Source organism: Vidua macroura, chromosome Z, assembly GCF_024509145.1.
Source record: "Vidua macroura isolate BioBank_ID:100142 chromosome Z, ASM2450914v1, whole genome shotgun sequence".
Lineage (NCBI taxonomy): Eukaryota > Metazoa > Chordata > Aves > Passeriformes > Viduidae > Vidua > Vidua macroura.
The window spans coordinates 71,949,737-71,971,570 of record NC_071611.1 but is presented as its reverse complement, the minus strand read 5'-3'; the positions used below and the strand labels follow the sequence as shown (position 1 = coordinate 71,971,570).

General features: G+C 38.4%; 1 protein-coding gene across 1 annotated transcript in view; it reads left to right on the top strand.

Annotated features, from left to right (window-relative positions):
* Window positions 1-21,834, top strand: part of MCC (MCC regulator of WNT signaling pathway) — a 189,553-nt gene that overhangs the window by 37,751 nt on the left and 129,968 nt on the right.

Here is a 21,834-nt window from a genome sequence, read left to right as displayed (position 1 = left end):
GTGAAAAATTTGTAATTAAAAAAAATTACTCTCCATTGGCATGCTTGACCTTGATGAAGTAGACTCCCAGTTCATGATATCATAAAATAATTTAAGCTGTAAGGGAAGCCTCAGGAGGTTGTCTGGTCCAACATCCTACTCAAAATGGAAGTGATTGCTGAAAATGGAGGAAAATCGATGTGTTCCAGCCACATTATTTAAAAAGAAAAAGATGAAAAGTCTCTTGACAATGCTTGCAAAAGCTTTTTTGTTTACCCAAGTTCCTAAACATGAGCTGATATAGGACCTGTTTCCATATGCAGAGTAAAAAAAAAGGTAGATATTAAAAATTCCTCAAGAGGGAAAAGAGTTTAAGAAAATTGATATTTTCTTAAAGGAATTGTGCCCTCATTTTTCCTAGGGAGTATAATAAGAGATCAGCTGTGGTTCAATCATGAGCTCACTCAGAAGCATATGGGAGCAGAAAACAAGCAGGCACGCATGTATTATTGTCATGGTTTGACACTGTCAAACCACAACAATTATAAAGAGAATAATATGGGGGGATTGAGAGATTATAGGCCATTTAGTTCTATTACTTGTGGGGAAATAAAAGCAATTTTAAGAGAGAGCAGAGAACATGTAGATTTGTAAAAGAATTATCAAGTCCATGCAATATAATACCTCCTTCAAGAGGAGATGGAAGACAAACAATACACATTGCGTTTCTCTGGTAAAACATCTGACCCTGCCTTGAATGATGTTCTCATCATCAAGGCAAGAAACATAATTTAAGTGTAACTACTGATGGTTGTACAGTGATGATTCAGAAGTTTTGTGCTGTCACACATTTACAGAGATATGATACAAAGCTGCAGTGTGTAGTGTTACTCAAGAATGCACAACGTGATGGCTGCTGCATTGCTACAACATGTAGAAATCTAAAAAATAAAAATGTAGGAGGCTGATAAAAAATACAGATTCCCAGGTTTCATAGCTTTCTGAGTCAGAGAAGGACATCAGGAAAAGTTTTTTTACCCCCAGGGTGGTTGAGCACTGGAAAAGCTTCCCTGAGCACTGGTCACAGCACCAGCCTGACAGAGTTCAAGAACTGTTTGGACAATGTTCTTAGGCACATGGTATGACTCTTGGAGTGTTTTGTGCAGGGCCAGGAATTGGACTTGATGATCCTGACTGGGTCCCTGCCAACTCAAGATATTCTATGATTTGGTGATCTCTATATTCCTTCTATGCTTGCTGTCTTGAAAGATGCCTGATCTTTGTTTTAATCTGTTACACTTCTGCTTTAGAGTATTTCTTCTATGCTTTTCAAAACCACAGTAGAGTCATCAGTTTCTCATTTATATGTAGATGAATACAAGAACATCTTCATTTGACTCCTGTTGAGCACTGGTGTCATGGGTCATATGTAAATTTTTGCTTTGGCTTTATTAAAATGGAGAGAGAAAGGAGCGAGAGAAAATTGAGAGATTATTTACTTTGGGTTTCAGTATTTATTCATCTTTCCGCAAAATTTAATACTATAGGGCATGCTTACTGCAGTCTAAATTTAGGCTCTTTGAAGAGATAAACATAGCCTTCACAGAGCTGAGATTTAATATAGGTTCTTCCTTCTCTGTTTCTTTCTCAGATCTTTTAATGAGCTGTGTTTGCCACAATGACAAGCGAGCTGCTCCCTAGGATTCATTCTCAGATATTATAGATCTCAGCTTTCCCATTCTTAAAAGTTGAGTTCAGTTAATTAGTCAAGTGTCAATTCTTGTTATTAATGTCCTAGTTTACTTTCTGGCAGGCTTTTTTTAGCCTCATTTTGATTTTAAACTGTGCAGTCAGGCTAAACATCCCTTGTGGTGAAAATGTACTCCTACTGCATAGATTATACCCCTCAGTGAAGACAGAAGGTGTCCATGCTGTCCTTAACATTTGGGTTTTCCATTTGCAAAAGCTAAATGAACATCAGTCTACTGTGCCTAGGAAAGAAAAGAATTTTATAAGGGAAACTTCTTTTAAATGCATTTTTATATTTTTGGGAACATGCAGCTCTACAGCATTTTATGAAAACATAATGCCGGCCCTGAAGCATTATTCTTCATCACAGGAGTGATGCAATTTTTTAAACAGTGCTATTTGAAATTCAGCCATTTATACTCATTAATATATGTTCTGGTTTGAAAGCAAAACCAGTGAGAGACTCTAAGTCAGAAATACAATTTATTGGGAAAAGGGAAAAGAAACAAAATACATGCAATAATACAAAAGGAAGACCACTGACAAAGTCAGAATACAACCTGACACCCCTTTGGTCAGTGTGTTGGTAGCAGTCCAAATTGGAGTGGCTGCAGTCCTCCTGGAGTGGCAGATGTGGTTTCTGTTGGAGCAGTGGTCCTGCAGAAAAGGTGTAGTGGTCCAGTGGAAACCCCAGTTCTGTCGTCTTGGAAACCTGTGAGAAGGCTGCCAGCCTGTCTGAAAATCCCAGAATACATCTAGGTGGGAATGTTTAGCTCCTCCCCCCTGGGCAGAGCATTTCACAATGGGCTGATGCCATTCTGAGTCATGCAGTGGGTCCTTGATCAACCTGTTAAACAGAAACGTCTCCTGGAGGGAGTTATCTCTGAGTCCTGTGGCAAGACACTGAAGGGCCCATTGACAGGAGATAAGGAAAACTGCCCAGAAGACAACTGCTACACAGATGGCGATAGAAAACATCCGGCTTCTCAATGTCGGACATACAGCAAAAATCATTTTGCTATAATTTGATTTATTAAGCCATGTTTAAATTCAGTTTTTGTTTTACCTGAATAATTTATTCTGTAATCTTTATAGGGTGTTAATCCCTTTCAGCGTTTTCCAGATTTGCAATATTAAACTTAATTATTAAGAACTCGTTCCTCTTTATAACTCTTTCCCCTTGGTACCAACATTTATAACTAAAATATTAACCTTTCACATGACTTGTCACCACTTACTCATGATGTACCTATTTGTGCCAATAGGAGTCCTCATGTGTGTGTGTGTGTTTGGGAGCTGTAAATAATTTAAATCTTCATGGACAGAAAAGAATGCAAGCATTTCGAAGGATTTGTTGGTGCATGTGGATGTTTGGGAGCAGCCATGGGATCTCAGTGTGCACCCTACAGTGCCACAAGGAGGGATGGAATTCTGATCCAGCAAATGCAGTATTGCTGTTCTATGAAAACATCACACAGGCAATACCTCAATATAATAGGCATATTTCACATTAAAATTCCACTGAAGTTTAATAAGCAGAAGCAATAAGATTTGCTTAATTACCTTTACATATTCTCCTTGTATGTGATTAGAATACACTTGATTTTTTTTAATAGAATGTGTGCATATAAATGGTAAGGCATGTATGTGTGCCTAATGCTGGTTTCTGTTGCCTAAATGAGGTGTGAAGATGAATGTATTTATTGTCAGAAGTAACTTCATTTACATAAATAAAAACCCATTGGGTCTGTTTCATTTGCCTCAATGATAAGATCTCTATTTCTTTAGCTGGAAATACATCTGGTCTGCCGAGAAAAGTCTTTAAAATGTGACCCCAAGTATGTTGATACGTGGTGTTTTTTTAACTATCCATTCCCTGGTCTAGTGAGATCCAGAACACTTTGATTTTCCCATCCAAAGACACTCCTGCTGTACTAGAACCTCTTGGACTTCACCTTCCTTGCCAGAGCTTTTTTACTTGGAAAAGATTTGATGAGAATATGGTGGTCTTACCGAGGGGAAGGGTACAGCTGTATTTTTGGGGACAGAGTGTGGTAGAATTTTGTTATGACCATGTTTTAGGAGGCTGTGTTGCTATTTCCTCCTCAATGCAGCCATGCCACAGATGTGGTTATTCTTAGTTAGAGAGAAGAGCTTATTTACAGAGTTGTCAGAATTACTTCCTGCAGCATCTCACTCTTCTGGCCAACCACTAAGTGTGCATAATCCTGCTTTTTATCTTGTGCAGGGCTGTCAGTGCAACATGGATGTGTCTAGGTGGGAGGGTGTTGATGCAGACTGCTCCACCTGCCAAATCTGCACTTCTCATCTCAAGAGGAGCTGGTTTTTTGAATGTCTCTATCAAGTACAAACAGCAAACTAGTACAAAAATGTTCTTAATGCATTTCCTGTAACTGCTCTGGTATATGCTCTTACTTATCTCCCCCTGTCTGATTTGCATGTGTCTGAATCTCATCTGGAGATACTAATGACATCACTGGGCATGAGAATGGACTCTTAATTTGCATCTTCCTGGCAAAGTATGCTTTATGTACATCAGAATTAAAGCACCTAAACTGGATTTAGTTCTAGCTATGGACTCTCTATCAAATGCAGATACCATCTCTATTGTGTACATAGCCCAAAAGTTTGTAAAGTACAAAGTTAAACTGAAAATACATGTAACAAAGCAACATATAGTTGTGTTAGCATTAGCTTCTCAGCATGATCACTAGCAGATGAGAACTCAATGTCTTTGTTTTAGGAAGCGTCATGTTATCTGACAATAGATAATCTTACTGCAATACCTCTTTATTAGTCAGACTCAGTGAACGTCTGCCTTGCTAATTTTTCTTCCTGGAGAGCATTGAGCTGCAAGTTATGACAGACAGAACCACTGTTTTGAGAAGGCTATTCTTTTTAGTTGACATAGTTTATACTGAGCAATAGTATTCTGAAAGTCTCTATTGCATTTTTCAGGAACACATGACTTTTCCTTTCCTACCTGGATCTGCTCCTTAATCAGGCAAACCTAATATGCTGTGATCTACTTATATTAATAGCTTTTGTGTATAAAGGAGCACACTTAGTATTATCATTGTGTTTACATTTACGTCAGGCTGTAGTGAGGCTTGTTCTGGATAATTGCTTCAAACACTATCAATGCCCTGCTTCATCCTGAGTCACAATAAGCATTTATGTGCTCTGTGGTACATGTAAATGTAAATTAAGTGATTTACATGTAAATTCCATACTGCTGTCATGTTATTGAGCATATAATAATTTATTGTAATTCTTTAATGTTAAAAAATGTACTTAGTACTTTAGAAGGAGAATATCACAGAGGTGCTTGGTATATGGCATATGTTCATATGTGATATTCTGTGATGAAATTCAAAGCACTGAATTTAATCTCTTTGTCTGATCCTTTCTCCAGCACATCAGGCAATTTGACAATACATCAATTATTCTGTTACTTCTTACCTTACCTCCTACCTTGACTGTTGGATAGCCAGCTGATATTTCTACTGTCCTTTGCTGTGTGACTATCAGGGCATGTGTCTACATGACCAACAGTCTTTCATTACAAAGACTGAAGTTGCGATTACCTGATGATAAAGAATGTCTGCTTGTTCATCTTATATATATAAGCTTTTATGTGGCACAAGTCAGTGTAATGTTAATGTGTTTAGAGGTTAAAAATTATGCTGCTTAAAAACATGGTATCATTCACCCTCCAAAAAGATGTATGCTTTGTCTGTGTAGTGTGATTTTTTTTTAGACTACATTTTGGGCTCATTTTAACTAAGCAAGTAAATGTAGATTTTAAAATTGATTCCTTAGAAACAGGAAGGATTGTCTGGTTACCTAAGAAAGCAAAGCTACTTTTGCAGGGGATGAGGGAAAAAGGGATTCCTAGAGATTTGTGGCAGTCTAGGGATAGTCTTGTATCTCTCCTAAATGTGAACCATTTTCTCTTTTGCTAATTTACAGGCATTAGTTGTAAATTAAATGATAATCCTGTGGAAATTCTTTTGGGAAATGATCTTTTAAGGGAAAGTAGCAAGAAGTCTGAAGGCTACTTTTGTTTGGTGTTGCTGTTATGAGAATCTACTTCAAAATTTCTCATTTAATTTTGGACACTTTTATGGTTTTAGAACTCCTTAATATTGCTATGTCCTTCTCTGGCAAAGTCTGCCCCTTTTATCCCAACCCTTCTCTCCAAATCTACTCTGTTTTAAAATAAATTTATTTTTGCCTTACTGTGGGAAGCTCTGCTCCTTCAGCTTCCCCACCCCTTCCTTTACAGTCAGGGAAATGGGCACCAAAGCATCAGATATCCCATCCTCTCAAGGCACTTCTTTTTGAATGGGACAAAGTAATGTCTTTCTAGCTCTCTGCATGAGGCTAGTGTGGATAGGAAATACTTAGATTTTATGTATTTTGATGAATTTATCCAGTACATAGGCACTTTGTGGGATATGTTGGAATTTGGTTGTTTGTGTAGAGACTGCTTTTTCATGAGTTCTGTTCCATATTTGGAACATATTTGGGGACTCTTCCATATTTGGGAATCAGTACATACAGTAAACCACAGGAGCTTCCACTTTTCCTCTTCTCCCCTTGCAGACATGCTTTTCCCATATTCTGTATGCAACTTCTTCTGCAATTTCTTTTTCATGCCAATAAAAATCATTGCTATAAAACTGTAGTCTAATCATGCCTTCAGTTGGAACTGAAATAGATAGAAAGAACTGAATTAAAGATTGTAGTGGTGTGGACAGTTGAGCCTACTACAAAAGCTTTGTGCCCAGGATAATCTTGCCTTCTGTGTATGTGCTTCCAAACCAAGCATTGTTTCCTTTCTGCCAGGCTAAAAATAGAATCCAAGAATTCCATTAAAGCAAGAACTGATTATCGGAATATAGATTCAGGAGGTTTGGCTTGTCCAAAAGTAGGCACAAAGGCAGTTTTGTCTGACAGACTTTATGTTTAGGGGTGTGGGAAGCTGTTAGCTCTTTGATCTCAAGCCAGCATTGTAATGGACCTTGTTTGTCTCAAGCAGGCATCAGCTGTAATGGGATTATGCATTTTGTTTGTAGAGGTCTGGCTTCTATAGCTCTCTAAAATCATTGTCAATTATTAGTTTTTCTCTTAAAATGGACGTTCTGGATTAGGTCTGCCAGGACTCATCTATTTTATATGAAGTGTAGTTTTGCTGTCTTTTGAATTTCCAACATTATAACAGAGATAGAGGTGAGCAAATGGCAAATTACATATATATATATATATATGTATTTAAAATTCTGTTACTATTTCCATCTGCAGACAATCATAGCACAGTGTGATGGGTGTCAGCACAGGTCACATTTGTTCAGGCAGACTATTAATAGATCTTTTTTGACTGAGGGTTTTAATTGGCTCTTTTACGTGACAGTTGAACAGTCTCTCTTACAAGCCTATGACAGAGATGAAGTGCAGAGAGTGATGGGTTTTGACCTAGTTTGGATTATGTGAAATGGCATATGGCAATCAGGCACTGTAACAAGGGTGTTTAAGTAGATGTTTTGAAGGTTTCAAAACTTCTGATTTAACTTAGTTGCAAGGACTTTGTATTTTTTTCCCTCATTGCTCAGAAAATGCCTTTATGCATCCAATTTCCTTTGCTGTACTCAAGGAAGCTCTAGCTCTAGTGCAGGTGTTCAGAGCTTTTTGCTTTTCCAAATCCAGTTGTCTGAGACGAAGAGCAATTTACCTGGTACAATGGGCTAGCATCATTGCACACAGCTATACAGAATATAGTGTTAACATTGTTATTATTAGCAGTGGCAAGCTGAGTCTGAGGGCCAAGGTTAGTCTGGTGGAGCAAGATTACCCTCCTGGGTTCTGGTGTGCCAGAAAGATTACCACGTACCTCTTGTCACAGGGTTTTCTTTTTCACCAGCTTTTCTGCCTGCTCTCTGAGTGTGAGCTGCTGACTTAAGTTGGCAATGCCGAACTTCTATGAATCCTCATTTTTAAAAAAGATGGGGAGATGACTCATTGCCCTTTTTCTTATACATACACTACCCCCTTGTGTTCTGGTTACATGAAATACAGGATTTTGGTAATAAAGTGAAAATCTTCATTGCAGTGCACAGTTGAAAATGGACTCTTAAGTACTTCTGCAATTCAGTGCTAATTTAGTTATAACAGAGTAACCAGCTGTTGTCCTGCCAACCCAGAGAGGCAAGGCAGAGTTCCCATAGAAACCTGTCAGTGACACAGTAAAATTCATCAAGATGCTCCTGTTCCTTGGAATTGTTTCTCTGCCACTGTCAGGTCTGAGACACTGACCTGAGGCAGTGCAAGATGCTGCCACTGTTAAAACACCCCACTCCTCTTTGTGTTGTGATGTTTTTTAAATTACTGTGTGGTTGTCAGCACAGCTGTTTTGGGGAGCTATTTTGGTTCTAGTACTGTGAAAATGGGAGGGGAGTACTTATACACATGCGCTCTTTGTAAATACTGTTCTTACTTTATTTTAAAAACTGTTTCAGCATGATTGCTCCATTTTGGGCTAGAAATCCACATTATCACTTCTCATCTGAGAGACAGTTTATGTTTGTAGCTGTGTTGCAGTGAATTAGTAAACTCCACTTGTCTTTCTGATAGGAAGCAACCAAAGTAAACTTTGTTTTTTCAGGAAGGGCATTGTCTGTTCTGTGAAGAGTTCATAATTAAATAAGTTAACTTCACTGAGATACTCAAGTGAGGTTCATGCCTTTAAGCCAAATAGCATCTGTAATTTCCTGCACTGAGTTTTTTATTCATTTACCTGCTTGAAACTATAATTTTAGGAATGTGACTGGAGAAAAAGACATTGAATCTTTCTGTTCTCTGAATTTTTTTAAGAGATTATAAATGCATATTATTGTTTGAATCTAATTTTTACATAAATATTGATTTTCTGATATACATTATAGAAAAGGAGGGAAAAGTCTTTGTTTCTGTAGCACCCACATGGGTGGTAGCTGTTTTTTCATAATCATGAATTATCTTGTGCCAGGATTTTGAATTGTGAAGGTAGAACAAACAAGATTTTTTTTTGTATGAGACATGGGGTTGTTTATTTTACTTGGTTTAGTTCGTTGATAGAGTCTTATCTGAAAGTAAACACTAGAAACAGTAAGCAAATAATTTCTGAAAGTAAGAGACTATCCAGATGAGGCCTGAAAATAAAGAAGATTTTAGTTCTGTAATTATCTGAAGTGACTGTAAGTGGCTTGAGAAAGATGTCTTGGGATGTCAAATCAAATAAAACCATACAAGAAAGAGTGATCATAAATGCTGAAGTAGTGTTTTCTGCTGTCCTTCAAAACGTAAAATGGAACGGACAGGTATGAAGCCTGAAGTAGATGTAAGTGAGGCAGAGGTAAGATAGCCTTGAAGATTATGATGAGAAATGTAAATGTAGGAAGATGTAAAGGAAAAATGTCACTGGGGAGATTTAAATTGTATATGGGAAAGCAGTTAGAAGGGAAAAACTGAATTTTGTAGACCAGACCTATATGTCAGGGTAGTATAGAGAGTTTGGATTTTATGTTTAGCTGTCCGCAGAGAGAAAAAAACCACAAATACCAGATCTTTAGGGAAAAAAAATTCTAGTATTTATTGGCTAGTAGGGAGGTGAGAAGTGATCTGTAGACCAACTTGTTGACCTTCATAAGCAGCTACTAAACTATGCAGACACAAAATATATCAAATTAATGAATGTAGATGAGGACTGTAGGAATTCAGTTACAACAATAATAAAATAGATCTGGTTGAAAACTAGGGGATTTGATTCACTAAAATTTTTTTATATATTACTTCAGCTTGTGTCATTGTTAATATAATTTAATTATAATTTCTGCTAAAAGAAAGCACCCCAAACCTTTAAGTGGTCAGAGAAGTTAACATTGTTGTAATTTAAGTGCTCATGCCAACTAAAGTCTTGTAAAGCTTCAAGCAGGGATCTGTCAGATGCTTGCTTTGCATTTGCCAAAATTCATTGGACTGAAGATATTTCAAGTGGAACATTTCACTGGATCCAAATATACATAGTAGGTAGGCAGATAGATGTATGTGCATGCATGTGTGAGAGTATATATGTGTGCACACTTGTTTGTATAAGTACAGCATATTTACAAAGGTCACACACTCTACATATACAAATGGGTGAAATAGTTGTACCTATGTGTGTGTATATATACACATACAGTCAGAAACTATTCAACAGTTCATCTGTTAAACATTCAGAGATCTTGTCTACAGATGGTGAAATGGGATGCTTGGCTAGGTAGGGGATGAAGTACCAAAGCATAGTTCTGATGTAATCCAGGGGCCAGGATCCATCCCCTTTCTTTGTGGGAACTCATATCGTCATCGATCCATGGTTCAGGACACTCCAAGTTAGGGAGTTGAGTGTTCAATGTGCCAGTGGTAATGAAAGTCAGAGTGCAGAGAAATCTTGGAGTTAGGAAAAATAATTACATGCGGATGTCTTAGTATAGTTTAAGGGCTGCTGAATATTTGCAGAGGCACGATCTGGAATGAGGACTGGAGCTGGAAATGAGAGCCTGTGAAAGACAAGATACAAAACAGAGAGGTAAGGAGTAAGGAGGGAATAGAGGGAACCTCACTATAATGGACTGGGAAAATAGGAGAGACTTAGCAGGGGAGTATTTCTGGATTCTGGCAGATCGTTCTGTAAAAGTGAGAAATTTTGGAAGAGGTTCAGTTCACAACTGATAAACAGGAGGAAATACAAGGTGGCTACCAAGATAGTAGAGACTTGAAGTGAAATGAATTAATTTCCTTGTGGTTAATAACCAGAGGAATTATGGACTATGAAAGGATGCTAAACAGAAGTATGATGGCATGAACTGTAGTTTATAGAATAGCCTTGTTGGTATTTCCAAGCAAGGAACAAATAAAGTGATGATAATTAGGTGGCTGTGGCATAGAAATGATTATTGTCTCTCCTTGTCCTCACAGACAAGTCACCAACATAAATAACAGGTACAAACTGACTCCTAGTCATTTTCCTGTCCTGCCCTGATGCTGAGGCTCTGTGGGGTCAGTGGGAATACAGATGAATGTGATAGGTGTGGATGAAATGACAGGGAATGAGAGTGTTTGTTTGACAGGTTGGTGAGTGGCTTCATCATGTGAAATACTGGGGGATGAAAAGAGGGATCAAATGTGAACTCCCACAGAGACTGCACAGGTCAAGGACGTGACTTTTTAAGTGGATTGAGTAGCTGAGGGAGGGTGAACAGGTGAGAGTAGCTGATTAAAGTACTGTTTTGTAATTATATTGTTCTACACATATTACCTGTTTCAGACTAATCAAGACGGTTTGAATGAAAGAAAAAAATATTTGCTCATGTTTTCTTCAGAGACAGCGCTTCATTTTTCAGTGTAAGGTTACTCCCAATTGTTTCAAATGGGTTGGATTTTTTTTTCTCTCTTCCTATATGCATAACCGTTACTGTCACTAATGAGAACAGTTTGCATCATGAACCTACCATCCCCTTCAGCCTCTCCCTCCTAAATCATGGTGCATTAGTGCTATTGAATAAAGAATTTTCTGGAAACATTATCCAACTTGTATATTGTATTGAATTTCTCCTTCCAAGTTTAGCTGTCATGCTAATCTGAGTGCTATTTTCTCCATGGAAATTTGCACTTTGGCACTATGCCACTGTGTTTTGTGCAAGAATGAGAAGGAAAAAAAATTGTACTCAAATTGTTTGTAGTAGATTTGCAGTACTTACAGGTGTGATTTCTGTGTTGGGTTGTGCAGAGTGCTGCTCTAACTGTAGGAATGATACTGAAACAAACAAACAGGAACCATATGCTCAGTGGACTTCAATTAGTTGCATTTCAATTACAGAGCTAATTAAACAGAACCAACCAAGGCCTTATTTCATACATCCTGGAATCATGATCAGCTAATGGTGCATGTTGCATGCAGAGTGAAACTGCTTCTCAGAAAGTGGCACACACTATGTTGAAGAATATGTGGCATGCACATATTTAGTAGATAATTACTTTTATGCTGTAGTTTTTACTCTACAGCTGTTGAAACAAGGAAGAAATATTCATGTATGCCAAGTATTATCTGTTCCAGTAACTGTAAGTAAATAGACTATTGTAATTACATATTATGAGGGAGAGGTCTTACAAAATAATGAGAGTGCTAGTGTTTTGCATATTTTGTGGCTCTTTCAGAAGTACAGATGAGAAAGGTGATGGAGTTGTCCCTTGTCCCAAAAGAATCCTTTCACACCATGTGATAGAGCAAGTCTCATGAAATGCTTGTTCAGATACAATCAATAAACTAAAAATCCTCAGTGAGTCTCAGACATATATCAATGATTCTTTTTCTACAGCTGAATGAGAGTAAACAAATGGAATATGGTGGCCACAGGATTATTAGTTCAACAATCAGCAAACTGGCCACACTAACGGTTGTTGCTGCATAATTCTGAAATTATTTTGGAAAGAATCCGTTAGTGGAAATGCACTTACCACAAGCAGTATGTGCATCATGAGTGCTTTAGAGGTGCATAAGGCAGTAATTGATCAGAAATGCCGTGCAATTGAGTGGAAGCCCAGGCCCGTGTCTCTGTCTCAGACAGAAAGTGTGCGGTGGATGTTGTTTCTGAAGCCTCTGTGCTAGTCGGGTTTGTCCATCTTCTTGTTACCCGTTTCTTGTTATCTACTTCCACACCGAGGCATCCACTGACAGTATGTCATCTTGGGCTAAGAAACATCTGATTCTTCTTCCCAGTCCAACCTCCTCCCTGCCTGTAGAGGCTAAAAAAGGAGGCAGGAACAAGGCTGAGGGCAAGGAAGCATTGCTGTCGTAGGCAGGGAGCTGAGTCACCAAGACAGAGAATGAACAGTCAGCTGCCAAACAACAGAGAGGGACTGAGTCCAACAGGCCCCTCTCTCACTGGGTCACAGGGTGCTCTGTTCATTTCCTGGCAAAGCAAAATTGGCATACTTGAGGTTTTCTTTTGTTTGCTTTGAAGCCTGCCTTTGGCACAAGCCAGTGGGAAAATACACTTCAGCTTAAACAAAGTTCTTAGTACCCTGCTATTGTATTAGGTCACTCACATGTGTTTGGAAGTGGTGAAACAGCCTGCGGACAGCTGGGCAGGTCTATCTGGGAATTTGATTTTGGGATGTAACATTTTCATTCAGTTAGTTAATGGACTTGGAGAAATGCAAGGAAATAATGACATTTCACAGAGGAACAAGTTCTACATCTTCAGATATTCAGGATACATTCTTGATGCTCCTGTTTTAAAAATGTGATGTAATAGTAACTATTTTAGAAGAATTATTATATTTAGTCTTCGCTAGCCAGTAAAGAAATGCCTGTACAGTTTTTAAAGATGTTGAAACAAGTGTTGCCAGTTTTTGTAGGTTAACACTTGACGCTTTCCAACTGAGAAATGTCTAATCCCGTACCACGCAGTGCAAGTATGCAGAGGTTGCAGTAGGAGTCATCTGGGGTTAAAGTAAAATCATTTTTCATCAGAGTTTGATTTAACCATTTCATTCATCTGCACGAGTTATAATTAATTTTTAAATGTTAAACAAACTTTGTTCTGAAAGTACCTGCATGTATCTCCCAGGTTCTAAGGCACAACTGAAGCTGTGAATTCTGATGTTGTTTTTCAATCAGTCTCTGTCTCTTTCGACCATGTTACTGCATAGAGTAGGAAAAAGGCAGGAAAAAATCCTGTGTAGCATAGGTGTAGAATGCAGAATGGATCTCATTCAGATACTGAAGTGTTGTGCTTTGGATGTAGTACCATGTGCTCTGGTCTGTCTGATGGCTGGTCTGCCAGAAATGGTCAAACAATGGTGAGTTTTGAAGAAAATAAATTAGAACTTTTAATTTCTGAATGCCTGTTCATAGTCAGCAGGGAAGTATTTGGTGTATGGGGATAGAGCATGGGAAGTGCAGTATATTGAACCCATAATTAATAAGAGTTCCTTTAGAAAAGGAAAAACCTCAGAACTTTATTCTTAGCATTAATACTGAGGACCAACCCTGTGCTGGTAAACCTGTGATAGATGTGATGGAACTGGATGAAGATAGGATCAGAGCAGATTATAAACAGGAAAATAATATGGGTAGTGATACAAAATATGAAAGACTGTCTTGTTTTTGAAGGCATAGTTTTGAAAAGATAAAACACTTTAAAATGTACTATGTCAGCTGCAGGAAGTTTTGAATGAAAGTTGATGGGTTTTAACTTACCTATGAAAACTGTGCTGGGTCACTATACAGCACCCTTGTTTCTGGGTACAGATCCCTGTGAATCACATTTTAATGCACAGGAGATCAGCGTACAACACTGCTGTGGATATGCTGGTCCCATGCTGCAATCTGGAGGAGCCTGCTCTCCCCTGCTTTCCTACTCACTGGAGGGGACAGCACAGTCTGTCCCAGTGTCACCCTGTGCTGTGAGACACCGTCCCTCTGCCAGCAGAGAGCAGTGCAGCCCTTTGCCGGGATTTCAGGGCCATAACTGGAAACATATGTGGGAAACAAAGCAGATGAGTAAGGAGGAATATACACGGAAGCACTGAACACAGAGGCAGACCTGAATGTGAAGGTGGGACAGGGAAGATGCACTCTATGGGGAAGACAATGGAGAGTGGAGGCAATGCAGGGTGGGCATGAAAAGAGGACAGGAAACCCCAAAAGAGGACAGGAAACCTCAAGACTGTGCTGAAGCAAACTGGAGACCTGAAGGATGAAAGTAAAACATCTTTGAACAAGATCGTGGCATTCTTGTTACTCTTGAGCCACTAGAGTTTTACAGTTCCTGGTGCTGGGTATGGAGGAAGGACAGGGACCCAGGATATGCGATGAGTCTGTAGTAGCATAGAGCAATATAGGTGTGCTTTTCTGGATTCAAGATATTAATGCACTTCTTGTAGTGAATTGGGATGAATTATCCCTATGTCCGCATGCTGATACTAATCTGTGACTGACAGAGGAGAAAAACTCACATGATTATTTCCAAAATGTTGATCTTGGAATACATTGTTTCCCATGAAAATATTTTTGTCAGAGTGCAAGGACAGGGGCACAGCTTGTATAGCATTTATTCCTGATTCTTATATTTGGGGTTTTTTTCTGAACTAATTTGGCACTTTAATAATATATTGTATTAAGATGGTCAGATAAATTTCAGCTGCAGAGGATTGTGTTTCCTACATCTGACTCAAGAACTAAATCAGAATCCAATCAAAAAGTGTGTGGAGTTGTCACTGTGTTTTAGGGAACAGAGGAAAGGGGAAAAGGAGTTGTCATTTCTTTTAATGGGTACAGGATGTCCACAAATCCAGTTTATTAAAGATTTTTCCTCAATTTTTAGCAGAATGTTGAAAGCAAATGCTTTTTTCTCCCCTTCTTCTAGTAGCGTCTCCTGAACTCTTTGTAAAATGTCAGTCTGTTACGTAAAATCTGCAGCATTCTAATGGTGCTTTCAGGCTTACTTTGACCTTTTGAAATCATTACAACCCCCCACCCCCTACAGCCCCCCATTTTTCCTTACTTAATTGCACACAGGAATAAGGAAATAGGAATCCAATTTATTGTTATCCAGGTGGCGTTTCCTGTTACTTAGCTTTATGGTTTTCTGTATAGTAATTAGTATGCACAAAGCTGGAGAGATGTCTGTAGTTCCAAAATGAACTCTCTGTAGCGTTCTCCCTCCCTTCCTCCCTCCCTCCCTCCCACTTGCGCTCTCCTTTTGGCACCGCCCCTTCCATGCACCCTTTAGCCAGCAGCAAGACAGCTGTGTTTGATCATAAACCACTTAAACTCCAGGCTCACTGGCAGGGAAACTTTAGGGTGAAGTGCAGCACTGGTTTCTCTCGGGGAAGGGAGCTTTCTTCTCTTTTCCCTTCTGCCTCCCCAAATACTGAGAACTATAGCAGCACTTTCCTTTTAATTTCTCTGTAAACTTGTGTGAAGCTCATCAAATTTTTCTGAGTGTGTTCAGCAGCATTGAGAGATGCCCTTTAACGGAGTTGTGGAAAAGAGCAGCATAAAGCAGACAACAGAGATGAAGCACGCCTTGTAGATGGACTAAGACAGCCCTGGGATCCTGGTAAGCGCGTCATTCCCTGCATTCTCTGAGCACTTCACATTATTAACAAGTGTCTCTAAGCAATGGATTGTCTGTGAAGTCAAAACCAGTTTGGCTTTTCTAGAAGATCTTGCATCATTAACTTAATCTCTCAATGTGGAGTAAAAATGGCTGTCTAGAGCAAAATGTATAAGAGAGAAAAATTTTGGAGAAGAAAGTATTGAATCAGTTGAACAAAGCTTTGAAGCATTACAATCTGCAGAAATCATCAAGCCCTGAGAAGACTAATCATGAATTCTGGAGTTGCTATGAAATATGGAAATGAGTCCCCTGCAGAGCTCAGTGAGGTAAGCAGTTTCAGTGCCCTTCTTTACGCTTTAAAAAGAAACATTCCCCACTGGGCTTTCAGTCCACGAGCAACGCAATTAAAAATTAATAGAATGTGTATCTTGCTATAACTTGCTGTGCTAGTCAGGAAATGACCTGAACTTTTTTGCTGCTTTGCTCTGAATGAGTGGTGAAAGGCTAACGATTGCAACCATGTAGAGACATTTTTCCTGTTACTGTGCAGCAGTGATTGCCTTCCCTCCGAGAGCTGTGTTTATACCCAACATTCATCTTTGCAGTAGGTGAAATATGGAGATCTCAGCTGAGATTAAACAGACAGTGCTTAATTTAGGAGGGAAGTGGGGTGAGTAGAAAATGACAAAAATTTATTGATAAGACAACAACATTGGCAGAAGTTGTTTTACTTGTATTTAGCCAAGGTGATATTGTTTGTTTAGGTGAGATGAATTAGGTTACTTTCCTTCCATGCCTAAAAGAAAAAAAGTAATGAGAAACTTTTTCCTTTTTCACTGGAAACCATAGTCATGCTGTTATTTCTTATAATGGTGGTTATGTTTTAGTGTAACATGATTGTGTGTGTTTTTAATAAATTTGAAATTAAAGCCGTATCAGATGTTATGCAGATTCTTAATGAATACTGTAGAAGTGGCATACTTTGCCAGTTACTGGAATATCTTAGATGTGTAATCCTTATGGGCTTTACTGAGAACTGCTAATTTAGTTATGCTATGAAATCCCAGTCATTTGATTAAGATCATTTTGTAGGAAATTGAATCTGCAGTCTGTCTTGTCCCAGTTTAACTGAAGTGCTTCTCTGTTCCTTTTACCCTTTTTTTTTTTTTTTTTTTTTTTTTTTGATAACACCTTTTACTATTACATATCCTTTACATGCTAGGTTTTTTAAGAATAGGATATGATTGGCAGAATAAGAGAGTTAACAGTTTCTGGAATTAATTGTATAGAGAAAGGAGACACTGAGGTATAGAATGGAACAATAATATAAGTGGAATAAATCAGTAGGCTAGTGAGGGAGACAACAATGTAGAGGGAAGCACAGTAAATATGTGAGACTTAAGCAAGCGTTGTACCCTGCCATACAGGAGGACAGTAGATTTGTTACTGCGAGGTTCTGACAAAAGAAATGTTATATGTATTACTCCTTAAAGTAAAAATAGTTCAATTTCATTATTTCTGTGGTACTTTTTTCAAAGTATTGCTTAGAAATTATATATTGTCATTTCAGCATAAGTGGGGTTCATAAATTCAGCATAAAAGCCTGGGTTACTTTTGGTCAGAGTTTCTGGCTGTGGTTGTATTGATGGTGATTACTGCTTTCTATTTCCTCAATATTTAATTTTCAAGACTTTGCAAGATAACACAGATCATGGAGTGTCTCAAATAATTGATATTGGAATCAATATTTGGAGCAGGTAGTATTTACATTGCTACCTTGAAATTACTTATTCATGTTTCCTTCATGCATCGACTGAATAAGACTTTTGTTGTGAGAAATACCTTTTCTTTCAGATGTTTTAACATGGGAGAGATATCGAAGGAGTCTGTGACAGTGCAGCATTGTCATTGTTTAGGTGGGATTTTTTTCTCAACAAGCTTTCTTTAGTCCTTAGTTCACATATGGACTCCAGTGCTACAGATGGGTTAGAAATAGGCCCCTTTTTGAGTGCAGACATAGCAGAGAAGATCATAAAACTCCTAACTTTCCCCAGCTGCTTATCGTCATTTGCTTGCTGCTCATCATCTTTGCAGTTTGAGCCACTTGTTTAGGGAGCCTTAGTCAGTCACCAGTAAGGGCTGGGTCAGTTTCAGCAGTGATCTTGGGTAAAACACTGTCTTTTCAGTGAAACATGGAAGCCTCACAGAAACATATTCCACCTCTTTAGGGAAGATGTGTAAGTACTCTGAGATGTAAGTAGATAGCTGCTCACCCCTAATTGTTAATTTCTCAAATAGCTCTCTGTAATATTTATGCTTCTCTTAGACATTTCCCTCTTGGGAAAGGTCTTACTTGATTGCTACTGGCTATAATTGAAGGTAAAATGTCCTGGGTAAAGCTGGTACCTATGGTTTATATATCTGTATTTTTCCCATCTTTGTTGTGCTCTTCTCCTTCCTTTCGGGCTCTGTCTTCTAGACACCATGTTTCTTTTTGATCAATGAAGGACAGTAGCCTTATCTTAATTTAAATGATGGAGAAATGGCTACAACAGGAATTTGAATAAATGGCTGATGTCTTAGTTTGTGTTCACCTGCACCTCTATCTAAAAACAGCTCATATGCTGATATTACAGTGGGCTGTTACTCCTGTACATATCTGAATGGCAAATGATAACAGACCAAGAAACAATATGATTCACATGATGTACAGTGGGTTTTCTTGTAGGTGCCTTGATCTCTTTATCTCAGTATGTAGAGCTCTAGGCATGAAACTACTGTTATTAAAATAAACAGGAAAGCTGCAAAGCCCTGAAGACATAATAAATGCATTCTTAACTGAATACATTAGACAAAATAGAAAATAAATGTATTGCAATTCATTCCATCTGTATTAGAACTTTTTACCTGAGATTTACATCTCTCTATCGCAAGAATTAAAGGATATGTTTCTTGTCCAAGACGCAGTGTGATTGTAGAAACTTGTGTATAGCTGATGTTTATTATTCCTAAACTCTTGTCCAGGTAAACAGGGATCTTGATAGTCTTTATTTACTCACCTGCCCCTATCCAAAGGTCATGCAGAAATCAGACTAAAAAAATCCGATTTCTGTTGTAGGTCATTCAGACCTCCAAAACTTACGCTCTGTGGTTCCCCAGCTCCAGAGTTCAGGCTGTTTTGTTATTGAAACGTGTCAGTTTGTGTTACCCCATTTCTTCTGCTCTTTGCCTTCAAGTTTCAAGTCCAAAGAAGGAAAGATTATCCAGTTTGCTGTTTGCATGGTGGATTTGTCATGTTGTACCTGTCTAGAGAGTTAGAAGAAACCTTGTTCTTCCATAGCAAGGTGGTGTTAGGCTTGGTGGTTTGTTTGGTTGGGGGGTTTCTTTGATACATATAAGATACAGTAAGAGAGGCAACACTGTTGTGTAGTCTGTGAGCATCTACAGCAGCCGGTGGTACCTTTGTAAATAGGCAACAGTAGCCGAAAAAGCTCTGTTCTACTTTTCTGAAATGGGCCTTCTAACACAATTTGCAGAGATTGCCTTTAAAGCTCAAATCAAGGAAGGATGTGATTTTTATACATAACTTAATACCCAAATTATGAAAGCTCTCATTGGATCCCTTCAACTTCTTACTCATACAATTTTGAAAGCCTTTGTTGTAAACATAAGGCATATTTTTACAGCCAACATAATGAATTTTACTGAAAACATGTACAGGTTAACAGTGGGGTGCCCATAATTGCAGACTGTTTTATAATCATTAAAAATGAAACTTTGTATCAGAATTTAAATGCTTTGTACCTATTAAATTGTCTTGTTCTGCAGAAAGAGGTGTTCATCTAGAAGGAGATAAATTGCCTAATCGGTATTTTTTTCCAAATTCAAAGGCATTACCTGGCTTTAAACCCCAGCATTCTAAGGAGGTATCCCTTAAATACTAACACTGGTCTTACCTGCTCCCCTGGCCATTCATTGTGGAGATGATGTGCTGAAATAGAGAGAGCTGTTGTTTGACCTGGTACACATGTTGGACTGAATGTGGCCAGTAGTTATTCCTGTGCCAATGCTGGGACAGTTAAAATTAATAGTGCGGGAATGTGAAGGAAATGTTAAGTGCTGAGCTTAATGATATTTTTCTCAATTGCATACTTAAGAAATAAATTTTATCCTTGAATTAAAAGCCAAGCTATGTTCTTTGCTATAATTTTCATTAAGTGAGCCTTGTGAATTTGCTGGTAATAAGACTATGCCTAAGAGATTTTGTAATGATGTAAGGGCTGGTATTATAGTAAAGTAATACGTTCAGCATTGCAGCTGATTCGTATTATGTTACTGTTTATTGTGTTCTTTTAGCACTTGCTGCATGAGTTGATGGTGAAAACATGTGAAAAGTTTATTTTATTATTTTCTGCATGGCAAAATTAAGGAGATAGCGTGCTGCTTTAGGTACACACTTTATACCCCCTGCTTCTTGATGTTTGGAGGTCAAGTGTTTAGGATACTGCTCTTGTATGTGACAGTATTAGCTAAAGCTTCATATTCTTTAATCCTTCAACATTGACTGGAATAAACAGATGGGCTGTTTGTCTTGGAAAAATTACTAACTTTTTTGTTTGTTTCAACAACAAGGCATTTAAAATTTAGGAGAGGGGAAGGAAGGAGAAGGTTCAAAGCTGTTGTTTGTAGGAAGCAGAAAAATGACTTTTTGCAAAGGATTTCACAAAAATCTTACATGTGAAGAAAGGACCAAGTCTGAAAGGCTTAAATTCTGACTTTTTAGTAATTTTACAGTAGGACAATATTGTACTTCCTTCTTAGATTTGTGTTCCACTGCTGCTCTCCTTAAAAAGTAGACTCTGATGAAGAACATTGTAGAAGGAGAATTGCAGAAATAAGAGGGGTAGCATGTCTTGGAGTTGTGTACACAAGTTCAGTGAGTGTGAGGAATCTGTGCGGTGAGGTGGATAACCAGCAGAGGAGCAGGACATCACTCAAAGCCTCCCTGGCAGAGGAAGAGTTCAGAAGAGACCCATCCCCACCCTCAGGTACTTTCCCATGTATGCCTCTTTTCCTTTAGAACAAGAGCCAGCTTGTGCTGTCACTGTACCTAGGTGTGGGGAAAGAGCACTGATGGAATGGGGAAGAGGTTTTTTATGTCTTCCAAGGTAGGATTAAATCCCAAACACTTGTTTTATCTTCCTGAGTTTGGTAGTCTTCCAAGAAAATCAGTGAGCAAATACCACCCTAATACTTCATCTGCTTCCTGAATGGTCTCTGGTCATGCAACAAATGTGCCAGGGTATTTCCAATGCCTCTCATGAGCAGGTAAGCACCATATTCTACTGCAATTCCATCTCTGCTACAGGCTATAGCCTTGGCTGTCAGTGCCAAAGCTGTGCAGGTTGTAACACAGAAGGGTGCCTTGCTAACAGAGGTGGTGTGTTTTCCTCAGTCAGAGGATGTTTTGGGAAATGTGATAAATTATTAATCCTTCAAAATATTGCAGCCTTACTATAGAACAGAGTGGAATGTAGTTATCAAACAGCAAACATTGCACATTTTAGAGTTACTTTAACCTTGATAAAGATGCATAACTGATTTTTTCCTAACAGTAGGCAAACCAAAAAGGTGAACAGTGTGAACTGCTAAACTCTTAGAAAAGCAAGCATTGCAACCCAGTATGCTTAAATCAAAGTACCTTAAGGAGAAACTTTCTTAAATGGTTTTTAGTGGAGAGCTGGGTAAAACTTCCATCTGGAGATAGCAACACCTGTAGCCTTACAAGTGTGTTCCCAGCTTTAGTGCTTCAGAGATGCTGAGGTAAAGTTTGCAAATCTTTGGGTGACCTCTGTCCTCTTTCCTGGTTCACATGAGTTTTGTGAAGAACTAATCAACTTTACAAATGTGACATTTTCCCATGCTGTTGTCATGAGGA